Source organism: Serinus canaria, chromosome 2 (genome assembly GCF_022539315.1).
Source record: "Serinus canaria isolate serCan28SL12 chromosome 2, serCan2020, whole genome shotgun sequence".
Classification (NCBI taxonomy): domain Eukaryota; kingdom Metazoa; phylum Chordata; class Aves; order Passeriformes; family Fringillidae; genus Serinus; species Serinus canaria.
This window is the reverse complement of record NC_066315.1, coordinates 13,258,867-13,281,090: the sequence shown is the minus strand read 5'-3', so window position 1 is coordinate 13,281,090 and position 22,224 is coordinate 13,258,867. Positions and strand designations below refer to the sequence as shown.

Genomic DNA, 22,224 nt, shown 5'->3' with positions numbered 1-22,224 from the left:
TTGCCACTGACACAGGTTTTGAATGATGTGGATAATCAAACAGTAAAATAATTTATTTGGCTTCTTGTTCCCAGCAAGTTGTGACTGGTCCTTTTCTAAATCAAGCCTTGTCTGAGAAGGATAAATGGTGCTTCACTGCACACTGCCTTCCCTCCCCCTTCTCTGCAGCAGGAAGTAAAAGCGTCTGTGGAAGAGCTTTGGTGTGAGCAAACACAGTCTTGAGCCAGGAAATGTTTATGCAAGAGCATGTGAGAACCTGAAGGAAAATGTAGATCTGAAAAAATCCTGTACCTAACAAAACTACTTCCCTCTCCTCATCAAATGTAAAGGAATTTAAAATTTCTTGGTATTTTAGTGCATGTGGTTTTTAAGCAAAAGAAAAAGAACAAAAAACCTTCTATGGCTACTATAATTTTGAATTAGATCAGTTCTTTTTCACTTCAGTATTTACTTCTGTTGGAGAACTTGATAAACCAGTGTTGGTTTCAGGAGGAGTGGATCTATATCCTTTGTAGCTGTAGGTGTATAAATCTCTGGGCTCCTACATTTGAAAAAAATAGCTTATTTAATGTACCTTACTGCCAAACTGTTACAATTGTAACAATTCTGAGTATAGAAATTCTTATCTACATGTAAATGAATAAGAAGGAATGAATGCTCTCTAAAAGCTTCATACATGGGAAAGAAATAAGGAATGTTCTGAGTCATTCTTTGTCACTTAGTTGCCAAAACCATCTATGACAAAGAGTTTATAATTTTTCTGTTGCTACTTTTGCATGCTGATAAGTTTAAGTGGGGTGATTAAGCCCCTGGAACACGAGATGCAGTTTATGTGTCAGCTAATCCAGTGCTGACCCCAACTTTCTTGTCTCTGTGGGAAGGTTCTCTTCTGCTTCAGCATCTTGTCAGCTACTTTGACTGCATTTAATCCTACTCATATTTTGTGGATAGGCCAGGCCAAAAATATGTTCTCATAATTCAGGCCAGGCAAATTAGAAAGGCTTTGCCTGCTAGGCACATTCATTATTTTATTGCTCAAATGTTTCACTGTGAAAGCAATGTGTTCTTCCTCCTCTGTGTCACAACAAAAATAGTCTAGAATCATCTGCTTTTCCATTGTTGTCCCTTCATGTCCAGTTCTCAGTAATTTTGATGCTATGCAGGTCTCTTTATGCACCTCTGTTTTTCAGATTGTTCTCCCCCATCCATCAACTGACCTTCAGTTTTAGAATCCTCCTTTGTTGCCACGTGGCATCCCTATTGCCAGTCATCTCTCAGAGTCAGTCAAATATTGCTGTTCTTGTTATTGACAAAGATAAAAGAATCTGGTGAGTGACCCACTATAATAAACTAAAAAAGAACTTTCTATCATGAGAAAGTTATATCCTGTTTTTGAATTCTGTTCCTAAAGTCTTGCTTGTTGAGGTCAATTTTCAATGGATTGACAGTAGGTTAATGTTATGTTTTCAGGATCTGTACTACTTTTGGGCACAGGAGGTTGGAGGGCACTTGTTAGAGGACTAGCAGCAATGCTAACCTCTTCTTTTTTGAGGTTTTAAGTCATTCAGAGTGATATAGTGCTTAAAAAATATGTGCCTAAAATTTCAGGGATGTGATTTTTGCTTATACCAAGGAACCCTTCTCATCCTTTGGAACAAAAACCCTGGTAATAAACTGGGATTTGGAGGTTAGAACTTTGTTCATGTAAAAAAATTTTGTTTATTATCCTTATGGATTGGACTAATATCTATCAATAAAGCAGATTCTATGCTGTAGGTTGGGACTGAGCTTTAGGCATAATTTTATGAGTTTTGGGAAATAAAACCATGCACATTCTATCTTTTACAAGAATGTCTCTGACTTAAAAAAAACCAACTTACTGCACTCAGATGGAGTACAGCACTCCTTTTCATCCACTTGTTTTCATTTTGATTTATTGAATGAAGGTAGATGATGAGCTAGAGGACACAAAGACAATGCATGTATGCCAGAACCTCAGTCAGGATTATAGGCTCAAATTAAAATAAAAATTATAAGTATATACAGCTATGGTTACATGACAGTTTGTGTGTTTTCTTTGCTGGTTTGTCATTAAAGGGTTTTTGTTTGTTTGTTTGTTAATTTTTATTTTTATGCTTTAATTTTTTGATTTTTTTTTTAAGTTATGAGAAATGTTGTATTGGTCTCCAAATCTCTAATCTTTTGCTGCAAATTTCTGATTTGGAAAACTTGCACTGTGCTTCCTCCTCATATTGCTACTACTACTTCTACTGCTACTACTGCTACTACTTCTATTAATAATTATTGTTGAGTAATGTTTAAGCCACGCTAACTACAAGCATACACAAGAGAGCTGTCTCTTGTTTTGGGAACTTACCTTCTGACAAAGAGACAAACCAAGGTGCACAGATGGAAACTGTACTCAGAGCACAGGACATGGAAGCTGAGTGAATTGGCAGCAATATTGTTACTGAGGTTTTTGAAGGTTTCAAGTGAAAGGAGGGGATGAAATCAGACTTGAAGAATAATGTAGTTGCCATCTAGCTATTTCTGGGGATTTCCTGCCTCAGAGAGACAGCACTGCACAAAGCACCAACATGGTTACTTAGCTGAATTAGGGGCTTATCTGGACCACTTGGTACACAAAACACAGGGGTCTGAAAAATAGGCTACAAATGGAAGTAAAAAATTAAGTATCTTTTGTTTTAAGTAGAAGAGCATGCTGTATGCCAAGTGATACCCTGATTACAGTGAAGGAAGGGCTTGGGTCCAGTGAGTCATGGATGAACTCTCTCAGTCTCTAAGGCCAGGCAGCTCTTGGGCTCTGCCTTTCTGTGCTGATGGTCTGGAGAGGTGGGGCTGGGTCTTACAGACATATAGAGTCTGAATCCACTCCTCCACTCCTGCTTTATCTTCATAAGGTGGAGTGGTTGTTGAAATCTGATTTTACATGTGTGTTAATCATCACCTGGTTCATTATGAAACTATTCCTCACGTTTTAGTAGCCCTGTCTGAGGTAGTGTCTCCCATCCCTGACACATTGCCAAGACCACACCATTTGTATCCAGCCTTGAATTAGCTGTTCTTTTGTACAATGTCATATTGCTGCTGCTGCTCCTAAAGTTGTGGTTGCAGATCCACATTCTGCAGTTGTAGGATGATGTTCATGTGCCCATTTATGGATGCTGCTGATACTCTGAATTGTTAAGGTATTGATATTCTGTTGTACTGAGCACAGAAACTGAGGAGGCTTTGAGAAAATATGAGCAGGATGCACAACTCACCAGAGCAGCTTTTAATGAAAGTTAACAGGCAGGCTGTTGGTAAGGTGTCATACAGGAATGGCTGAAACTTACCTGACAGGTTCTACTCAAAATTCAAGAGATTTAAATAATTTTTTTGAATAGTCAATTTATCTTGTGGGCTGAGTATTCACTGCAGCCTCTCCATTCATTTCTCTGCCAGATTTATTGTGCTGCAACTCTTTTACTCACCATGTTTGCTACCTTTCAAAACAAGGCTTTCATCCTGCTTGCCTCCTCTTCCTCACCCTTCTGCATGAGGCTTCCCCTGCCCTGGACATGCATTCCAAAGAATTGGTGGCAAGTGTACTGTGTGTTGAATTAGAATGGTGGCAATGCAAGACTGAGTGATTCAGGCCCCTTGCTGCCCTTTTCACTTCAGTTATGAATTTTAAATAATATTTATTCCCTGAAATTATGTCAATGTTTTACTGACATGTAGCTTACCATTGGGTTTATTTATTGTATTTTTAAAACCTAATGTCTGATATCTTATCCATTGTTTTAGAGATGTGCAAAGGGCTCTGAAAGCAGCTACATGGTGGAATTTAGCAGTGCATGATACATTTTATTAGGATTAAGAGCTTGTAAATTAATATAGAATTTCTGAGAGCTTTAGAATATACCTGCCTGAAAAAATAGCAGTAGTGACTTGATATGATATTTGTATGCTTGCTTTTAGTTTGCAGAATGTCTCTGAGAGACAAGCTTCCTGCTAGCCAATTTATTTTTCAGATAAGAGGGACTGTCAAGAAGTACATTCAGACGGAAAACACAGTAATTAATTTGTCACTGAAACCTGAGGGGTCCTCTTCCTCATATAGGTGATAATGAAGGTTTTGCATGTAATTAGCAGGAATAATTAGCACATTTCTGGTAACAAATAGACTGAGTGGTTCTCTGCAAATAAATTAATTGTTGTGCTAACACAGGCAATTGTCTCTTTATTGTCTGACAATGCCCCTTGTTTGCACTAAAGCCTATTTCCGACCGTAGCAGCTTTTCACAAATAGGAAAGAGAATCTATAAAATTGTTCCTCATCCATCTGCTTTTAAGAAACTTCAGGACCACCAAGGGATTTGTTTGTTGAGACTTGTTAAACAATTTATAATCGTGAATGTGTGTTTCGCTATATTAACAATTGGATTGTTCAAATCAACTTAGTGGGTAAACCAGAAAACCCACACTAATCAATCAAACGCTTTTCTGAGCATCTCGAAGAAATGTCTCTGAAAAATAATACAGCAGTAAATGCACAGTGAAGATGAATAAATCCCTGAATTCCACATATAATCACACAATGAAGCAGTACGGGTTTTATGTGGTAGATGTTCCTCATAATGCAAAATCACACTGTGATGTGTGCACCCTTTGCTTCACTGCTGTAAAAAGTGAGGGTGCCACAGGTCTGCTAAAACACAGCCTATGAACAGCCTCCCATTAGGCAAGGCTTACTTCCCCTATATTCTGTCTTCATTTGCTCTTTTCAGAAGATCTAAAAAGCTACAATTGAGCTAGACTTTCTACTTCAGGTGTTTTGTTTCATCATTTTTCTTTCTTTTCCCCCCCCGTGTTTCCTCTGCTTAGGCACAACTGTCATCTCAGCAATAAGCCTATATTTGCTGCTGGGTCTTCAAAAATATGGAAACTGTTGGTTATGGTGGAGCCTGCAGATAGATTTCATCCCTCCCATGTGCTGTGGAGGAGATAGAAGAGGAAAGGGAGAAAATTTAGTTTGAGGATGGGGTGCTGCATGTATATGGTTGGGTAAAATAGCACATTTTGTTCAGGGGAAATATAACTGCTTCTATTTTTTGCTAGAGTAGTAATTCTCCAGTCTTCCTCTGGAATGGAAACACTGAGAATGTAACTGATAGGTGTCCCTTTTTCTTTGAGGGTGGGGTTACTGTGCTTTGCCAAAATAACTATTCGTTATTTCATGACCAAATTTATATTGATGTGTGTTTTAATTTTTATATTTTTTTCCTTGCTTTTCTCTAGTAGCCATGGAACTGTGCAGTAGAGTTAAATCTTGAAACATAATGCAAACAATCATTAGAATTAATGTATCAAACTGTGGCAGAAATGAGTCCTGCAGTTTCAGTAAAAGTATTGTTTCATAGCATTGGTTTCCTAAAAATAAGAAAAAATAAAAGAAAAAAAAGAGGCAATCTTCAATTTCCTAAACGGGTATTTTCTGACATTATACATCAATGGAAATTTAACATTGGATCTACACTTCCCATTTTCCTGCCTTGTTGGAGAAATGCTACTCATTGTAGCTATTCCATTGTTCTTGTCATTGTTGACTAGAATGGGTACCAGAATATGGAAACCACCCTAAAAAAACCCCTCACAGCCAAGCAGTGCTTTTGCAAGTGTCTGCACCATTGTGAAATTTAAGACTTGCCCAAACAGGTGGCTGGTTGATTTCAGTCCCTTCTCACCAGTGCATTGCGTGTCAGCCAGAAAACTCCTGCTGTGCATCGTGTCAGGTGTTGAGTTGTTGGCTGTGCTAAGTGAAACTTTGTGAGTGTAAAAATAATGCCTACTAAGAACACATAACTTGCATCTATCAGGGATATCCTACAAAAAATTTTGGGCTTCCTCTACTGTTTGCTTTTGTGACCACCACTGGTCATTGTGCCAAGGTATGTTCTGTTTAGATGTGATCCTGTGGAGAGGGATGTAAGCCTTGGATATTGTGCAAGCAAACCTTTTACTTTTTGCAGGAAATTTCTCAGTCCTGAACTAAGATTTGGACTTTATTGTCCACATAGGAAAAGACTTTTTAACAATGTTAGTATGGTTTATGTGTAAGTGGAGAGACAAAAGGTTGATGAAAGCTGGCTCAGCCAGTGCAGAATGGGGAAGAGGGATTCTGAATGGGCTGACTCAATATTCAGGGTAGGACTTGTGAACTCTTTGGAAAATATGGCTTCCTTGAGATGTAGAAGAGTGCCATTCAACCTTGTAACCTCTCTCTCTCTCTGTCTGGTGGATCTTTAGGTTGCCACTGTTTTGTTGCTTTATCTGGAGTGAATTTTCTACCCCATTTTTCTTCCCCGTACATACCCAAGTGCACAGCCAGCACTTTCACTTGTGTTGTGCTTGGTGCTGGCTGCTCTCTGCCTCTCTTTGGCTGCTCTCAAAAAACCCCCAGCTGACCAAGATGGTGGCCCTGCATGAATTAAATAATAGAAAGCTTGAAAGAAAATGAGTTTTATGCTAGCAGCAGAGGCAGAAAAGCATTCCAGTTTTTCTGATTCTATGTTCCATCAGTGTCTTCATTGTAGAGCCAACATGGGGCTTATGAGGTAACTTGGCCAAGTCATACAAGATTCTTCTCAAAGAAGAGCAGTATTTTCTGATACTGTAAAAATTTTGGTCCTTTTCGTTACTGCAAAATCCTGTTTCTCTTGTATGAGGCTGATTGTTAACAGCTATAAAAGTGAATTTAAGCAAAGGATTATTCATATCACATGGAGGTGGCAAAAGAAGCCCTGGTACAGCCTGGCAGAATAATTGACACAATGTGTGACCCACTCTGTGCTCTCCAGGGTCCCCACAGCTCTGGATGCCAATGCATAACCTGTCCCAAGTGCCTGCAGCTCCTCCCTGCTGCACTCCTAGGGCAGCCCTGTCCATGTGTGGGGTGCACAATGAACCCCAGGGTGGGGTGGGTAAGGCCAGCTGTGTGATTCTGTGACGAGCCAAGGTGTGTCCACGTCCATGGGGCTGTCCCTGTGGGGTGCAAGGTCACAAGTTGTCAGCACAGCTGGTTCCAGACAGCTCAAGGCCTCGGTGTGTGTGTGCAGCCCGGGGCTGGGCATCACCAGACAATGTGTTAAGTGACTGTGTAATTTGTACTGGTGACAAATGTTGACAGAAGAAAGATAAAATCTTGGATTAATATTGTTCTCATTAAAATGTTTCCTTTGGTGCTAATTCTGCCTGCTGAGATATGCTACTCATATTTGAACTGCTGCTGTACACAGAATTTGGTAGAATGAACCAAGTTTAATTCCTCAGCTTTTAAATAAAACATGTGTTTTCTTTTTAAATAAAGTCAAGATTTTTTACTTCTGTTGTTTTATAAATTTTTATATGTGATGACAGCCTTGTGGTGGTGAAATAAATGTCTTCTCTCTTTATTTGTGTTCCATTAGTAACAATGAGCTAAAGTCATGTTCTTTATATTTTGCTCTATGAAGCCACTTGCAAAACTGTTATCCAAACCAACTTAAAGTGTCACTTGCTGATGCTGCATCTCAGTGCTTTATCTGTATTTTCCCAAAACTGAAATAAATCAGAACGTGATAGATCTTAGCAAATTTCTGCAGCAGCTTTATAACAATCAAATAACACCAGAACTTCTGGGAATCACACATTACATGATGGAACATGACAGAGGGGGATGCAGACACAAGATTTTGTAATGTTTGCCCCTATCATGTTCTAGGAAGTTTTCTAATATAGTCCCAAATCCAGTATAGAAGGAGACAAACAGGTAGTTTAACTTTCCATGCTCCTTTTCTCTGAAGGCTCAACAGTACTGATAACTTTCAAAGGAATAACTTTCTGGAATTTGCTTTTAGCCATTGCTGGTGGCCTGACTTTACATAGTAGGATTAACTGAGGACATTTACAAGAGCTGGAAAAGGTTATCTTTGGCTGTTGTTTAGATTTTTTTATTTTTCTCTTGATTTAGTTTTAATCTAATCTCTTCTGGGCACCAAGCAGAGCTGAAAAGTGAGTGACTTTTTATCTAAATTGAAGTGATAGCAATTGATCAGGTTTTCATCATCTGTCTTTGCTGTCATTGGTGCTTCCTCTCTGATCTGCAGTTGACTGAGAGAAATGAAAACTTAATTGAATTCTTTAGTTCTCTAGCTGTTTATTTATGGATAGGTACGTTGAAGCATGGTGATGTAGGACAGAGTTCTCTTCCTTGCTATGAATATAAAGGTTTTATTTATTTCATTAAAAGCAGGAGCATATTTGACTTTCATGAAAAAGCAGGATGAAATCTAGTTTTGTATCATGACTTGGGAGTTGGTCATGGTGACTGAGAACAGAGAGCTGGTCACCTTGGTGAGGTTTCAGGTAATGCTTATCTCCCCCATTTTCATTTTGTTACTGACAAAAGAACTGAAGGTTTTTAGAAAACACATTTTGCAAAAATATGCTGATACCACTACCTCTGTGGAATCTGACAAATACCTGGTAGTCTTCAAAAAATGTCCCCAAAAATATTTTGTTTTCCCTTCTGCTTTAGTTTCCCTCATTAAAAAATGACATTGATCTGGATATTTTACTTTGTGGATTTTGCACCATTAGAACAGTGGCATTACTGTGCATTAAGTAGTCAAGAAGAAAAGCAAAATTCAGCCTTGTCAAAGGAAAATTACCCTCATAAATGTTTGTGAGTAATAAAAATCATGTAATTACCAGAATTTTTTTTTCAGAGGCCAGAAGTATTAGCTTAAATTTGGAAAGGCAGATATTTTAATTGTGTTATGCCACATGGTCACTATAAGACTTTTCAGAGGTATTTTTCCAGGTAGATATGTTGTCAGTACCAACTCCTGCAATCATTGTGCATTGATTCCACCAACACATGGGGAATTCTAGTCCAAGTTAAATATTAATAGAGTTTCCTGCTTGCAAACTCTCTGCTGCTTTTCAGCTTAGCAAATAACCTCCTTGCCCAAGGATTTGGTCAAGTGACAGAGGAAGAAGCCCTAATCACCAAAACAATACCTTAAACTTTAGTTTGTTTGATTTTCTTTAAAATGGACCAGGACATAATTTTAACATTTTTTCATTAAGTAATTATATTTCCAAATGTCATGACATTGAAAGAAATTCAGGGGTTTGAGGGGTATATATGATATTTATTGTGATAAATGCCCTTGAATTCTTCTTGCTAATTCTCCCTACATTTGCAGAGCTGATGTAAGGATTAGAGCAAACATTGACAGCCCATGTTATCAGGAAGCACAGAAGAAAGTTCTAAGAATTAGCAAAGACTGGTGTGTACAGTGAAGGTAAAGCCTTTCATTTTATCTTTTTACTTCCCATGTGTTGGTGGCTTTTCTCCTATATTGGAGGGTAAAAAAAAGTTGTCTCAGAGCAGCAGCCTTTTTTTTTTGTTCAGATCTTTACCCATTGTCCCATCTTAATGCTGCTCACTGAAGTTCACCAACAAAACACCTTGCAACATTTATTCTCTCACAATCTGCAAACTGCAAATAGCAGCTGAGCCTTTGTTGGGCATTTTTACCACTCTGGAGGGGTAAAAATAGTTTCTACAATCATTGGAATAATTAAAACATTCCTAACACTAATCCAATGTTTCTAGCAGTCTAGTAAACAACTCTTATTAAAATTTTGGGTAATACTGGAATGTATTTCATCATAGGAAGACAGGTTCTTGGGTCAGTTTCTTCTGTTCCCTGAGAGTATTATTATTTTAAATCCCTCATCAATTGTACCCTGTCATTTAATCTGAATGAATGGTCTTGGTATGAAAGTTGCTGTGAATGGCACTGTCCCTTTCTTGTCTGAGGAGTGTTTATTGCTTTGATAGTAGAAAATGAAATCATATGCAGTGGGCTAACAAAGTGCTGTAGATGTCACTGCATGCTGGAATCTAAAGATATAAAAATGTATTTGGTGGCAAGATGGCAAAGTTTAGGGGTGAGTAGCCACCAGAAGCTTCCCCTGTGCCTGACAGAGCCAAAGCAGAACCAATGCCAGCTGACCATGGCTGAGCCCATCAGCAGCAGTAGTGGCTCCTCTGAGCTAACACTCTTAAGAAGGGAGAAAGTTCGCTGTTCAAGAGAAAGCTGCAGCTGGAGACAGAATATGTGGGTGAGAGAGCTCTGCAGACACCAAAGCCTATGGAGAAGGATGGGGAGAAGGTGCTGCAACTGTAGAGATTCCTCTGCAGGCTGTGGCGAGGACCACGGTGAAGCAGCTGTGCCCCTGCAGCCCACGGAGGTCCATGGAGGAGCAGAGATCCACCTGCAGTCCATGGAGGAGCAGAGATCCACCTGCTGCCCATGGAGGAGCAGAGATCCACCTGCAGTCCATGGAGGAGCAGAGATCCACCTGCAGTCCACGGAGGAGCAGAGATCCACCTGCTGTCCACGGAGGAGCAGAGATCCACCTGCAGTCCATGGAGGAGCAGAGATCCACCTGCAGCCCACGGAGGAGCTGAGATCCACCTGCTGCCCATGGAGGAGCAGAGATCCACCTGCTGCCCATGGAGGAACAGAGATCCATCTACAGCCCATGGAGGAGCTGAGATCCACCTGCAGTCCATGGAGGTCCATGTAGGAGCAGAGATCCACCTGCTGCCCATGGAGGTCCATGGAGGAGCAGAAATCCACCTACAGCCCATGGAGGAGCAGAGATCCACCTGCTGCCCATGGAGGAGCTGAGATCCACCTGCTGCCCATGGAGGAGCTGAGATCCACCTGCAGCCCACGGGACCCCACCCTGGAGCAAGGGGGGCTGTGACCTCATGGAAAGGCCATGCTGATGCAGACTCCTGGCAGAACCTGTGGACACATGGAGAAACAGGATCTCACACTGGAAGAGGTTTGCTGACAGCATTTTTTAGTGGAAGACTGTGTCCTGTGGGAGTGACTCCTCATGAGAACAGAAGACTGTGAGGGGTCATTTCCCTGGGGAGGAAGAAGCAACAGAGACAGCATGGGATGGGCTGATCACAGCTCTGTGAAAATGAGCTTGAGAGAAAGGGAGGGTTGAGGAATAAGTTGTTTTGAGATTTGCTTTTAATTCTCATTCTCCTACTCTGATTTGATTGGTAATAACTTAATTTTTTTTCCTCAAGTTGACAGCAATTGATGAGTGGTCTCTCCCTGTCCTTATCTCAACCCTTAAGCCTTTTGTTATATTTTCTTTCCCCTGTCCAGCTGATGAGAGCAATGATAGAGCAGCTTTGGTGGCATCCAGCCAGGGCCAACCCACCACAAAGAGATACCAGAACAGATGTGATGATGTCTGTGATCATTCAAAGAGATACCTGTGGATTATTGTCATCAATAATTCCTACTGCTTAACAAGAAAACAACAATAATGACAAACCTTAAATGTCATCAGGAGAGAGAAAACCCTTATTTTAAGAATAATCAAATTTGTCCTGTCTAATATTAAATTCATTGTCACGTTGGGGGTTCAGCCGCTGACTGATTTTATACAGATGATCAATGAAGGGAAGACTTGAGTAGAAAAGAGCTAAGCAAGCTGGCTTGTTTTCAGAAATAAAGTGGAAGAACACAGCAACTCCACAGCAAAAATTTTCCCTGTACTCAAAATATTAAGCACCAACCTAAGGTAGCCTAGGTTTTTAATGGCTGTTTAGAAACAGTTTCAGTTACAGCAAATGGATCCCAAACTTAGATTTTTTTTTTTTTTTGACTCCTCAAAATAGAGGCTATTTGCCAAGTTTTGAACTCTATAATAAAGTTAACTTAGTCTTCATAGGAGTAATTATGCAATAGGGCCAAGGGCTGTTTCCTAACCAGTATCACTGGAATATGCAAGACTCAACAAGATACTTATCTGTCAGGGATGCTGTAGGATGAGTGAAATTATGCTGCAGGAGGCTTGGATTTAGGTAGTCCTTGAAATTTCTGCCAGCATGAATTTATTTCACATAGTGTCTGATATTAAAAGTAAAAAAGAGCAGAATAATTTTATCTATGTACAGACTTTTACTGTGGTCAACCTTTCATAACGAGCATAGCTCTTTTCATGTAGCATCAACTCTCCATAACCACTTTTCCTTCAGAAGAATCGGTGATCTGGAAGCCTTTTTTGCACCAAAACAGAATAGTACACCTTCACATGAAGGTTGGCCTGGCATTATTATTCACAAAAATATGTGAAACAGAATTTTCACAAACATTTCTGCCCCTGAAACAAATCCTTCAGGTAGGAAGTTCCATGATGTATTGGACTCCCTGTGTTCCAAGGGTTTTCCCTGTCACAGCCATGGTTAGCATTCTTATGGTTGCTGCTTCTGGGCAATGGATGTGTGACTGTCCTTCATGGGGGACATCGGGCTCCTTGGGGCAGTGCATTACATTAACCCAGCAGAGAACCTGGTCCAAGGAGCATTTAGTTTCTGGGACATGAAGATAAACTCCCCCACCTAATAAACTGGTGAAATTTTGAATCATAAAATCATTCTAGAATTATGGAATAATTTAGGTTAGAAGGGACCTCTGGCATTCATCTAGTACAAAACCCTGCTGAAAGCAGGGTGGATATCACAGTTACACCTTGTAGTGAAGACTGAAAGAACACCAGAGTAGTTCATAGGTGAGATGGCAGACCAGTCCAAAAGCCCCAGTGAGACCTAAATATGATTTCTGCAAAATGATTTTTGTGCATGCTGAAGTGATGGATGCTCCTCAAATGTACTGAACACTGCTCATGTTATCCATTTTTATTGGGCTCACATATACTATTAATGCCTAATTTCCCCACTTTTATCTGGAAATTAATGCCTCTGTTTACAGTGCTGTCTTTTCCTTACCTTTCCAATTTTTAAAAAATTAGGTTATGTCTGACTTTCTTCATAATCTATTGATAGATCATCTGTAACAATACTTCCAGTTCTGTCTTTTTTTAGAGATTCTGTGTAGATTTTGAAAGTGTCAAGGAATCTTCTCCCATGACCACATGCTCTTTCTCGCTCTTGAATGAGACTGTCCATATGAGTTTTGGAGTGGGCTGTCAAATAGAGCTTGAATTATATGTGGAGCAACTGCTCTTTCTGATGGAGCTCTTCCATGGAGGATAGTTTAACTTTGAGATTGTCTCAAGTAATTAAACATACTAGTTTATACTTTTTTTCTGGTCCTGAATTAATCTAGATTTTTTAGGAGGTTGTTATGACCACCATTTATTTCACATAACTTTATAAATTTTGCCAAAGCATACCAGGTGAGAGTGTAGGTAGCTCCTAATGACAGATGAGCACCTGCAGAGGATGAGTCAGCAGACCAAGGCTGACAGTTGGCAATTCAGGATTTCCCTGTTACAAACCATCTCTAAGTCACCCTGACCTGGGAAAACATCTTGACTGAGGGCTTGGCTATACATTGAGCTGGTCAAGAACAGCCATTCCAGAATTCTCTCTGAGTAATTGTGTGTGCCTATATATTTATTCCAGTTGCATCTCCCTATACTCTTGGTTATTCCTAGTTGTTTGTAATAGACACTGAAATTTTATATGCTCTTTCCATCCCAGTTGAAGCATTAATAGGCTCTAAGGAAGTCAATAGTCTTAATGTTAAGCTTTTCCTGAAGTTACATTGTTTGTAATGTAGGAAAAGGTTTTAGGAAAAATGCTGTAACTTGGGTTTGTCACAGCTAATTCCAGCACTAGACTGAGGTATTGCCGATAGGAATATTCTCTTTACTCCCCCCTCTGCAATTAGACACCTGTGGATCAGGATTACACAGAAAACCATCCAGCATGTCTAATGTATGTCTGTGACTCTCTGTGATAGCAGAAGTCTCCTGAGATGAGAGGCTACTGGGGGATGAATCAGGACCAGGGTCACCAGGACCTCTACCTGCACAGAAGGTGGTATTCAGACTTATGTTCTGATTGATATGTTTTTGTAGCCTCTAGGACATCACAAAATTACCCAAGTCTTCTGGAAAAATATTACTGTGTTGTATGAATACCAAAGCTCTGATTTCTGCCCTGCTTTCAATTTCATTGTAGTGTGGACTCCAAAATTCCAAGAATTTTCAACTCCACCTAAACTTTTTCCCAGTATGTGGTATCTCAAATGGGTTAAGTGAGTGTGTGTAAGGAGACTAAAGGTACATGTGAAGGAAAGTTCTTACAGATAAAGAAATGCAGCACCTAAGACAAACAGATTAGAGAAAACCAAAAGAGCTGATTCATGAGAGTAAAGAAGCAAAAGACAAAGGCATTGCCCTGAAGTTGGTAGCAGTTATACACAGAAATGCTGAATAGTGAGTTGTGGTACCTCAGTAAACTTGTGAAACTTCTGTTTCTGCTACGGGTGGGATGGAAGTTGAGGCAATGATGTCTCAATTCCATACCTAAATCTGATAGAATGTACAAGCTGGAGACCTGATTCAAACACAGTGGTCTAACTTGGTGTGAAGAGTGAGTGACTGTCACCTGGGGACTGCATGGTGTAAGGTAGCAGTGAACTGCATCTTCTGAGGAAATCTGTTGTCCTTTTGTATAAAATGTTTTTTTCTTCTCTGTGAGGATATACATCAAAGTGATAGATTTCAAAGACAATCCCTCCCCATCTCCCCATTAAATAGGGACATGGCTTTCAGCAGTATAACCAATATGGTGAAAAGCCCCAGTTATAAATGACCTGTTGTGTATTTTCATCTTTGACAGTCAAGAAGTGAGCATCTTCATTACAAAAACTATGAATCTCACCCAGATTATCTACTGCCCTCCTACAACCAACCCAGAAGGGGATAGCCATTCATTTCTGCTCACAAAGGGAGGAGGTGGATAACCAGAAGCACGTTACAAAATTGAACTTTCCCAGAGTGTTTCCTACATTTATAAGAACCATTTGTTAAGCAATTTCAGACAGGCCCATTTGCAGCTGGTGCAGCTGACTGTGGTTAATTTACAGAAAGTAAGTTATTAAATTAGTCAAGTAAATTCACCAGGGTAAATTTACCCACCCTATCTGCACTTGCCCCAGTCTTCTCTCAGGTGGAAAAATTTCCTGTTGTATCAAACTTTATCACTTACCCATGGGACACATCCTTTACTTACCTAGAACCAACAATGCCCCACACTTCTGGTAAAATCCTGTTGAAATTAGTAGTGAAACTCCTCCAGATGTCCATGAGGATTTCTCTCTTACAAAAAGAGCCTTTCAGAAAAAAGCAAAATATATTTAAACTTCTGCTTTGTGTTAGATGAAGTAAAAACTGTGATCATACCTACTTAGTGATCATACCTACTTAGATTATGTTCTTCTTTACCATCTTTACCATGTTTTCCTCTAATTTTGCCTGTATTTAATTAAGAAGCTGCCATTTCTGCTTGCATTATTCTACATTCTGGAACTTAAAATTCCCATATCAGTTTGAATTTATATTTCTATCAAAATATAAATATTTTTTCTAATTTTAACCATTTCCTAATCTCTGATGCTAATAACAATAGATGGGTTTAATCTTTTAATTCTTTCTGTAAATTGTTAATCAAACTATGAGGAAAACCTATCTGATCTAAATCTCATGCAAACAATTCTTGCCATATTATGATGAATGAATGCTTTAAATTCTCATTTTCTTCTTTCTGTCTATAAACCTATTACTTAGTCTTATGATTTCTTTATCCAGTCTCAAAATTTTCCTTAGGATAGCCAATATTTAATACCATCTGCACTAATCTATCATGTGAAAAATTGCTAAAGACTTTCTGAGAGTCAAGATTGCAGCTGCTACTACAGTTCTTCATGTCAATGGCTATTTCCCCTAGAATCTTGAGGTTAACAAGATGTTTTGATGTAATTTGGTTCATAAATCCAGTCTGATCTGGTTTTATATTTATTTTTGCAATTAATACAACTTTTATATCTTCAACACTTCTGCTACTGGCTTTAAAATAATTTGAACTGGTCCTGACATTAAGTTAATGCCACTGGAATGGAAGAGTTCACCTATTTGAGATCATAGAATATCCTGAGTTGGAGAGAGTGCAGGAGGATCTTTGAAATCCAGCTCCCAGCCCAAGACAGATCTCTGTGTGTTCTGGAGAACATTGGTTTTGACACAGTTTAGCTTTAAAACACAGGTACATTCAGATTCTGTGGCCCAGAATGCTTGGTAAGACGTTACCTTGGACCAAAGTTAGATTAAATACAATTTGGTTTTCTGTTTAAACAATTTTTTTAGGTTTTAACATTTTTTTTTTAGCCTCATACGTTCTTGCAGAGTTTATTGATGTGTATTGTAACACATAAAAGAAATCTATAAGACCTACATAAAGAAAAGTAAGGAAAAATGCCAGCAGAAAGAAGTAACAATTGCTTAGAACTGGAGAGCAAGATGAAATCACAAAGGCCTTAGCAGCTGGGAATTGTAGTGCTAGACACAGTAAATGCAGAAGATGGTAACTCTTCTTGCTGTGTTCGTATGGATGCTTTTTTTTTTTTTTTCTCAAAAATTTTAGATGCATGGGCACTTTTTCTTTTTTTTTTTTTTTTTTGGTAGCTTTTCTATAATCCAGCCATTCAACAGCCTCAGGAGTCAAGACTTCTGCCTTGGAGATGTACTTATGTTTTGATGAACCTTAGAGCATCACAGGGATTTGACATAATGTTGAAATGAAATCTTTGATGCTTGCCAGCTGTTGACTGCATGGAATGCTCTTCCCCCCCCCCCCCCACCCCTTTTAGTGTGATGTTTACTACACATTACAGGAATGTGCATCATTTTGAAGAACAGTTTTTATTCCCTTTATCCAGAAAGCTTTTTGTAAAAGTGATAAATTCATAGGAATGTCCTTTTGGTGAAGAATGCTGGCAATTTTAACAGCTGTAAATGTGTATGTAAAAGCAGAGACTTGGGATAAAAGGCTGTGTGAAGCTTTGCACATGGTAGCAGAGAGATGCCATCAGATGTCTCAAATGCTGGACCTGACAGGATCATCTTGGTGTCCCTGAGCAGTGCTCACTGTTAACCAGAGGGGAGCTGCACTTGGGAGGCTGTCAGCTCCATAGAAACAAAAGATATCCCACAGAAGGAGTTGCAAATGCTGTTACAGTGCTGCTAATGCAGGCTGTAAAGCCAGATGGGATGGCTCACGTGGCTCATGCAGGGCAGGAGTGCTCCCATTGCTGCAGAATTCCTGTGGCCATGGGGGCCTGAAGGGAGGAGGATGGTCCTGCAGCATAGGAGTGGGCAACTCCTGTTGGCAGCAGCAGCTGCCTCCTCCGGTCTGCAGTGATCCCTGATCCAGGTATGACTGATAGCTCACACTGATGCTATGACAGCCCTTAGGGCAGTTTCTGTGCAGCATTTTATTTTATGTTTATTAAAGGTGGCATCTTTCCAGCTGCTCTTCACCAGCAATAATCATTTTTCACTCATTCTAAATGGAAAGAATGGTGACCCCTGTCTTCATGCTGCAATGGTGGAAACAACAAGAAGCCAAAGCCCAAGACTGTGGAAAAACCAAAATTGAACTAAAACAAATGGGAAAAGAAATTCAGATGGAATGCCTTCCAGGGAATGTATTCAACTGCTTTGCAGGTGTCTCTGTGTGTTTTTGTTCACTGAGAGGCATCAGTGAACAAAAGGGCAAAAAAGTTAAAAGTAAACATGGCAACAGGGACTGTGAAGGTGTTCACAGAGCTTAGGTCTACAAGGCTTAATGGAAGGGCAGATGTAGATTTCATCTATTCATATTCACCTTTGATACTGATTTTTCCCCCCCTTCTGTTCAATAAAACAGGATTTATACATTCTTTCCTTTCCAAACAGAAGCAAGAGAGCAAGGCCACAACTACCTGACAAGGTGTAGGATTGAGTTCTTGGAAATCTAATCAATGCATTTCAGTGCCAAAATGGGGACAAAGTTCCTTTGAAAGCCTGTCTGTTGAGTCAGGTGTCTAAATGCTGAAAGCCAAATTTTCCTGAAAATCTAGCCTCAACAGTGGTAAGTTCTGCTGATAATCAGATTAACCATAACGTGGGGCCAGTATTTTTAATCCAATCCTATATACCATTTCACTTCCAAGGGTGAAGGACTTGATATGAACTAAATAATCTTTGTGCTACTGTCGTTGTTTATTTATTTTGTAGCTTAGATACACAACTGTATCTAAACAGCCTAAATCTCATGTTCAGCTAAATTTAAACACCACACATTTCTGCAAATGTCATTGCCTACTTTTGATTTTTAAAGTTAGTTTTTCCAGTAGGTCTCAAAATCCATTTGCAGTGATAGTCAGGGGGATGCAGATTGTGTGCATGCACACAGACCTTGGATCTTGTTCTAAATCAGCATTAGTCCTTGCCCTGCCTGTGTTTAAGAACCACTGTTCTGCTAACTGCTGTCTTATGGATGTGGCTAACGCTCTTTTTATCTATGCAAGGTTTGTTGGTTTTGTTAGATGTTATTTGGTTGTTTCATGTATATATTGGTTGTGTTATACGAATTTCCATAATTTAGACTGCAAATTCTGTAATTACAGCTTTAAATGAGAACATTTTTTTGCCAGAGCTTAGTTTGACTGTGGTTTAAAAAATGGGATTTTTTTGGTGGTGGTGGGGTGATACCACTTCAGTTATGTTAGGATTTCTATTGGTCCATCAGAATTCTTTCCTCCTTTTAATAACACTGTGGCAGTGAAAGTTTCAATTTTAGGGAAATTTTCAGATTTATTTAGTTTTTTTGAGATTCTAGCTGCTACCTTGTAAAATTACCACCCATTGAGGACTTGGAAACAGAATATGAAACTGCATTTTTCTGGACTATCCTTAGTATATACTTAAAATATAAGCAAGATGGAATGATTTTGTGGGTCTTTTATATAAAAAAATAAGGAAATCTTAATATTATGCAGTAAAATCATGATTATAAGCAGTTTAGGCAATTCCTGTTTTTTTCCTACATTAAAATATTACCTCATAGTATGAAAGATATTTATGAGCCTTATTAATCAGCAACCTATGATTTGTGGTTTGTGACACTCTCAGGGGTTGACTCAGTGGCATAGGAATTTCTCTAATGCATCAGAAGCAGTTCAGGCTTGCATTTTTGCCACTAACAAGTACCAGCTTTGGTATTTTCTAGAAAGTTTTCCTCTATTTGTGATAGCCAAAAGTCAAAAAAAAGTAGAAGTGATGTCTGGATAATCCTCAACATGGCACAGAATGTATTTCAAGATGTTATTACATTTCAGGCTGAGGAGATCAGGACGAATTAAAAGTTTTGTCCCTTGGAAGGAAAAAACCCTATACTGTAGTAATGTTTAAATTAAAAAAAAGAAAACATGTAAAAAAGGGAAAGCTTCTTTAAAAAGAGCAGCCAATGGGGTAAAATGATTAAAGACCCTACATTAGAGGCACAGTGTAACAGTGTACCATCTATCAAATAAAAAATTTAAAAAAAGAACCTTTTCCTAAACCTGGCTTGGCCAGCAGTACAGCAAGTACAAATGACAGATCAGCAGGATGAGATGAATTGTGTCCCAGGATTCATGGTGCTCTTGTCAGAGTTCTAGAACTCGAATATGGAATTTTAAAATTATTAGCTGCAGTGTGGAATTTATGTTCTAATCAGCCTGAGGCTGACAAATGAGTCTAATATCTTTGAACACTTCCTATCTTCTTATATATTTTCCTGAAAAAAAAAAAAAAAGGTAATTAAACACTTACCTGGTGATTCAGTTTAGCAAACCACACATATCTCAAAAGCTACAGACCTATGCACCATTGATTCTCTATTTAAATATTTAAATTTAAAAGGTCTGAAGCCCTGCTGTATTGGTGAATAAACATCCAGCAGTAACAATATGTTTGCTACATGTGTTAACTTAATTCCACTTCAGGATATCAAGAATCACAGACACCTTCTTCCCAGTTAATTGCTATGTTTAATTTGTTTGCTCAAGTGACACAATCCTTTAGATTATAATAGAGACCAAAAGGTCTCAAACTTCTTATTCCCCTGAGCAAGCCAAGAAATGCAGAAGAGGCCCAAACATGTTGAATATCCATCATAAAGAACAGCTATTTTTTTTTCAATTTTTGACAACAATTTGCTGACATGAAAATTGACTATTGTGTAGTTCTTTTGAAATGCTCCTGTACTGTGATTTTTTTAGTTTTCATGAAGGAAATATCTAATGGTAGCAGGGTGCTTATTTTGGACAATGCAAAAGGACCTTCTATAAGCATCTTAAATGAAATGCTAGCTGAAAAATCATGAGATTAATTGCAATTCTGAATAATTTCCTAGTGTGCCTGCCACTTGGTAGCTAGCAGCCAGGGTAGACATAGTGTTCATTGGTGATTGGTTTTGTGGTGCACTCATGTGCATCCTCTGGTAATTATCAAAGTAAACTTTCCAGGTGGGAACTTGTCACCTTTTGAAAGTAATTTTATTGGGTAAACTCTGGTAAGTCCACCTCATCTTAATGCTATTATAAAATCTCAGGGTACTGGCACTGTTGAAATTGAACCTGACTATTATTAAAGACTTCTGTTTAGTGTAAAGTAAGCAGGTGCTAGCTCCTTTCCTTTCTGCTTCCATCTGGCTAGGTCAAAGCTTTTCATGTATATGAGCTGTCTGATTTTTTTCTTCCTAAACCGAAAAATCTGTGACTTCATAAAACCAGCATAACTTAAAGTTTCACTGTCCCTGAGGTTCTTCAATATCAGTTATCTAATCCTTGGCTGGGAGATTCACCATCTTTAATTTAAACTTTAAATTAAGCAAAACAGAGTTGCCCCAGCTAAACGGAATCTTGGGAAGCCACATCACGAAACCAGAAGTTTTGAGACTTTTCCTTGCTGACAGTATTTCTTTCCTATTCTTTGATTTCTGCTTTCAAGATTTCTGCTGTAACTGGAGTAAACAGTAGATAGGATGCAAAAGATATCTATCAGCTCCAGAGAGAAGCCATAATGGCACAGATAATCCTCTCAGTAGGCAATGATTTCTTGAGATGATAATTTATGTGACGTGTGTGTGTGTGTGTGTGGTGAGTGTATTTAACCAACAGAACTAAGCATTAAAGAGGGTGTGAGCCATTTGCTTACAGGTGCTGACTGTTTTTCCTTTCTGTTCTTTTGGAAGAATGCACTAAAATCTCCCTTTTCCCTAAATTTCATACACCAAGCATGTGCATATGTAATTTCTATGAATTTGAATGCCCAAAGAATTCTTTAAAAATGTCTCTTTCACTTTGGCCCTGAAGGTTTCTCTGGAATTCATGAAGAGCACTGGCTATCTGCATTGCCCAGTCACTTGTAAAATGTCATCCCTTGAATTCAGCAACCTAGAATGATACAGCATAACTTTGGGAAGCAGCAGCATTAAATTAGAGATGCAAACTGCAGACTGTAATATTAAAAATGTGTTCTCCTACTGTGGCCTAATTTGCCTTTTTCTTTTTATGCTGATAATGTATCTGAACCCACACTGTGAGCAGTGTGTAATAAGTTTCTAGGCTTTTGGCATCTGTTATGGACAAACTGTGGATTCTTTGCAGCTTCAAACAGCAAGTGAAATGAGAAGATCGATGGAATTCGTGTCGAGATGTGTGACATGGAAATGTGCCTAAACAAACGTAATTCTGCAGCAGGAGCACCTAAATTGTGTTGAGGCTAAAAAACAGATCTGGCTTAAAACATGAATTAATTAACTGCAAAACATTTCTTTCTCCTGTTCTTACACAAAATAAAGGGCTGGGGATTTGAGTCCTGTAATTCAGCATATGGAACTGCTGTCAGAACCTCTGGCTTAGGAAGCCTTGAAACCGCAGGATGCTGGAAGTGTAACGAGGGGAAGGATCACGACGTGCTTGCCTTGCTTCTATATTTTCCTTAGGCATCAGCTACTGGCCACTGCCAGAGCCAGGATATCCAACCAGATGGACCTTTGGTCTGACCTGGCATGGCCACCCTTAGCTAAGAATACATGGGATCTGGGAATTTTTGATTTTCAGCCCCTTCCAGGGCTGGATCACCACTGAGGATGAGTGAAACTGTGACTGGAGTTCATTCTAAAACATTGTTATTCAGGTTTGGAATAATTTCAAGGAATGCTGTGCTGTCCAAAAATATGAAAATCCACTGGATATACAGTCCTACTCAGAAGAATGAAATGGTATATGTTCATATATT

General features: G+C 39.0%; 1 long non-coding RNA gene across 1 annotated transcript in view; it reads left to right on the top strand.

Annotated features, from left to right (window-relative positions):
• Positions 1–9,253: 9,253 nt before the first annotated feature.
• Positions 9,254–22,224, top strand: part of LOC127059268 (uncharacterized) — a 46,116-nt gene continuing 33,145 nt past the window's right edge. Inside the window, exon 1 of the long non-coding RNA XR_007776899.1 lies at positions 9,254–9,353. This is a non-coding gene — a long non-coding RNA (uncharacterized LOC127059268). The remainder of the gene's footprint in view (positions 9,354–22,224) is intronic.